The following is a 4,577-nucleotide window of genomic DNA, read 5'->3' as shown; positions in this document are numbered from 1 at the left end:
GATATGTGTGAACATTTAGAAAGGGGCGGTTCTTGACAGGATCATGAATTTCTACTGAAGTACATGATGAAATGGGTGTTAGCTACTCTTGCATAATCACGATTAAAATAATGGAAAGAATACTTGAGAGAGGAATAAGATTTGTCTTGGCTTCGGGGAACAGAGGTGTGAATCCATCCTGCTGTGGATGATGTGCAGAACAGTGCAGTTACTATGACAGGGAACCAAGAAGCAGAAACACAGAAGACATGAAGAGGCTAGGGCAAAATACAGCCTACAGGGGCACAGCCTTTGGTGATCTATGCTCTCTACTGGGTCCAACCATTGTCTTTTACTACTCCCAAAATGTACCACTTTTAAAACTATCAATATATTAACCCATTTGTTAAGTTAGAACCCTCAACACCTAATGGTCTACAAGCCCTCTCCCAAAGATTCTACAGAGTTGCATTTCAACTAATCCCTTACATGGGTCTAATCCCATCAAACTCACTAATTAAACTTAAATGTCTCAATATAGGCCTGGGTCAGTGGTTGTCAACCTTCCAATTGCTATACCCTTTCATATAGTTCTTCATACTGTGGTGAGCACCAACTATAAAATTATTTTCATTGATACTTCATAACTGTAATTTTACTAATGTTATGAACTATAATGTAAACATCTGATATGTAAAATGATCTTAGACCACCCCTGTAAAGAGGTCATTTGAACTTGCAAATTGGTCATGACTCACAAGTTGAGAACAGTTGACCTAGGCAATGATAGCACTGTGTCCAATTTACATGTGAGCTATTGCTTTACCTCAACAAAGAACAGTTATGTTTCAGCACTAATGTTGGCTATGAATGTCTTCACTACTAGATTCATGGGAACTGCGCTGTTACCACTGTCTTATAAACAGATGGCCACAAATGAGGATGTTTGTATCCCTTACCTGTAATTCCTAATTATACAGCATAAATACAAATCTAGCTTTAATTCAATTAAGTGGTAATGAGGTGAGGAAATAATACTTGGGCATATTATCGCAGTTCTGGCTATTAAGCAGTAGACAATAATATTTGTGTTCCGTTAGCTTCTAAGAGGCATTTTCAAAGTCTTTTAATAGTCTCAAAATACTTTGCAAATAACAGCCTATTAGAAACAGAGAAAAGTATTTGGTGGAAAACAAACACATGCATACTAGAGGTTAGGATTAAGCCACGTGTAAAGCTTCAAGACATCAATGAATTTTACAGTTATGCTTGCATGTACGTGTGCACACTGGCATGCATGTATGTGTATAACATTATATACACACATATACTGTGATATATGTGTGTTATGCACATACACACAAAATGAGTGAACATTTCATTTTTTTTCAAACAGAAAGAAAGTATTTAATACGAAACAAAATTGCAAAACAAAGTACCAAAGTCACAGAACACAATCCCTTTGGTTCAGTGATTGCACCAATATTTCACGTTCCCATTGGCTACAGATGTCATACACTGAAGTGAAGTCAGACTGCCCCAAACCACCACACACCCTACTGTTCAGCGATATTATTTGCAACTTATATAGGGTAAGAACAGGGGAAACAGCTTGATTGGAGAAAAGGGGGGATGGGAGGTGGGGGAGGGGAGGGAAGACTACACGTGCAGAACAAGTCATTGGGAGAGAGCTCGCTGCTGGGTCACCATTACAACCCTGTACATGCTACATGAGGCTAAGTTCCTTGGTACAATCACACATAGACACGAAACAATCCAGTGACCTAGAGAGCGAACGCTCCCAGGGAAAACAAAAGGAAAAGTAACGAGGAAGCAGCGGAGAGAAAGGCTGGGAGGAAGGAAGGGCAAGTCACAGAATGTCAGGGCACATCTCTTCCTAACCTCAGTTACAGGTGGGGAAATGGGACCCGGGATGGTGGCTGTCTCACCAGAAGACACTCCACACACTCTTCAACTTGAGCAAAACCAGAAAAAGACTGACAAGACCTTGTCCGACCCACTAAGACAGGGGATATCTGGGGCTCAGTCAGGTTCTGCCCTCTTGGCAAAAATGCCTCTGAGGTCCCATGGCCACCCTGGGAAGGCAAGGACCTCAGTCCTCAGATTCCCTTCAGGCTTCCCGTCATTCTGAGACAGAAGGAGCCAAAGATATAGGAAGTCAAGACAAGAGACCAGCCAGGTATAATGCGGTGCTTGACAATCTCAGCACTCAGGAGGGTTAGGAATTCAAGACTAGTCTCAGATACATACAGAGCTCAAGGCCAGCCTGGGCTACATGAGGCTCTGTCTCAAAAATAACTTTAAAAAAAATGGAAGTGGAGCGGTGAACTGGTTTCATGGCAGATGCTGCCTCTGTTCACAGTCCTTCTGAAGACACTGAGACGGGGTCTACATTCCTTTTGTCCTGTTCTTCCAGGACAGTGGTCCTATCACACTGTACCCATCAAAGACAGAAAAATCAGTGCAGATTAAATAGTAAAACTAAATAAAACTTGTCTGACTGGTAGAGCCAGGAGAGGAGAGGCAGAGAGCTATCCCTACAGCAGCTGCTCTTTCTCCTCCCAAGGTTATGAGAACAGTACACCCGAACCTGAAGCCACCGATATAGTTGTTGAAGTGATCAAACATCTCAAAACATGCATTTGAGGCAGGCCAGTCACCTCCTCCACACTTCCCCATCCTGTTTCCAATGGTCACTTATTTCATGGGCAGGCTCTGGCGGACTGGGATAGTGAGATCTGACTGGACTTCTCAAAGACAGCCTCAGTGGAGAACTTAGGCAGACACTGATCCAGAGGGCACTCATCCACCAAGCTGTTCATGGGCATGGGTGGCAGCGGAGGGTCTTCCTCATCTTGACTCAGCCCAGAACTCAAGGAGTTACTTGCCCTGAAGCCATCTTCGCTGAGTCAAGATATGCAGAGAGGGCTTCCTGGAGCACAGGCAGCAGCTTCTTTCGAGAGACCTGGGTGTTGCCTTGGAGATAGGCCTGGAGGTTAGGAGAGGTGCTTGGGATAGGTGTCAGCTTCAGGGGTGGGGAGGTAGACGTTCCAGGACTCCACAGATTGTCATTCGAAGTGTCTCCTGTGGACAGAAGATAGCTAATTGCCGTACTGGTACTGACTCATTGTGAGTGTTGAAAAAGATAGTCATGGCCACCAGAGCATCAAAGCTGTAATCATGGCAGAAAGCAATGAGATCTGTGAAGAGGTCTGCCCACTGCAGAAAGGCCTCCAAATCAATGTAGATTGCACTGATTGCCACCTCGGTGCCCTGTCTGTAGATTGTCCTTTCTGAGCATTTGTTCAGTGGTCAGTCCTGAGACATCAAACTTGGCCTTCTGCAGGGGATCAAAGATGTCCTTTCTTTTGGGCAGATCTGTGAAAAGGTCTTCCAGTTCTTCCACATATTTGATGTCCTTTGGGGTTGCCTTCCCAATGTTGGTATCCATGTTGACACAGTCCAGGATGATGGTTCCATGCAGTAGGGCTGCAGTTTGTCTGTCCAAGGTCTCTGATGCCCCCTGCAAGATTCTCTCTGTCACCAGGGTAGCACAGGACCCCACCAGCTCAACTGAAACGTTACAGGGAGGACAATATTTCTGCTCAATTGGTCGGTGGTCCAGCAACTCTGCTACTGCCTCCTCCAGAGCTGCGTCACTTCTGAACTGTTTCAATTAAGGGCTCATCTAAGCCGTCCTTCAAAAGATTCCTGGATGATCATTGGGTAAAATATGGTGGCCAACAAGGATGAGGGTGAGCTGGCCAGCCTGGTGCCAGGAAAGGAGATCAATCTCGACCCGGAAGATCAGCGCTGGCTCTGGAATCTTAACCTCCTGGAGGAAGAAGACATTGTCCCCTCGCAGAGGAAGCTCAGAATGCTTTATATTTTAAACTGGTATAAAGATGTCTTCTGCTTCAGACGTCTTTGTTAGGTAGAATGCCAAGGCGAGAGCAGACACCACGAAGTCTAAGTCGCAGGCTTCATTTCCCAGCACGACATGTAGAGGCCTGGACTCCTGCATCTCTGCACGCTAACTCTCAGAGGAATACTACACCATTGTCAAACTACTCATGGTTCTTTGGGCACTTGCTGCAAAGCGGCTCGACAGTCCTGCAGGTAGTCCTCCATGGTAAAGCCCGAGGTGTGCCTTTGCCCCTCAGCGAGGAGAGGTAACCCGGCCGAATGTACCCCACTGTAGACCTAGGGTCTAGAGCCTAGAGTCAGGGGGCAGGGCTCGAACCCTCCACTAAAGGGTTCGGCCTCTGAACCCCAGGAGGAAGTCAAACATTTCAATCTTAATTTTTATTTTGTGCCTCCAAAACAGAGAAATCATAACTCTATGGTTGAAACCACCTAAGTTTTGTTTTTCTGACGCTACAGATCTACTGGCCTAATACTGGAAAAATAACAGGACTTAATTTGACTTATTAGTAGAGTTTAACTCAGCTTTAAAAGCAGAAAGAGAAATGTATCCAGATGCTTCATAAACTACCAGTAACAAAGCCAATTGGAAAATCATAAGTTTGTAGAGCTCTTTGCTCAGGAAATGACTGCTGAGTCTTTATTCATAAATT

At 44.8% G+C, this 4,577-nt stretch overlaps 1 pseudogene; it reads right to left on the bottom strand.

The window, feature by feature from the left end:
* Positions 1–2,693: 2,693 nt before the first annotated feature.
* LOC110311091 lies at positions 2,694–4,131 on the bottom strand (annotated as a pseudogene).
* Between the last annotated feature and the right edge of the window lie 446 nt (positions 4,132–4,577).

The sequence above is a fragment of the Mus caroli genome, chromosome 15, assembly GCF_900094665.2.
Source record: "Mus caroli chromosome 15, CAROLI_EIJ_v1.1, whole genome shotgun sequence".
In the NCBI taxonomy this organism is placed as follows: Eukaryota; Metazoa; Chordata; class Mammalia; order Rodentia; family Muridae; genus Mus; species Mus caroli.
The sequence above is the reverse complement of the archived record's forward strand: the minus strand, read 5'-3'. Positions and strand labels throughout refer to the sequence as shown.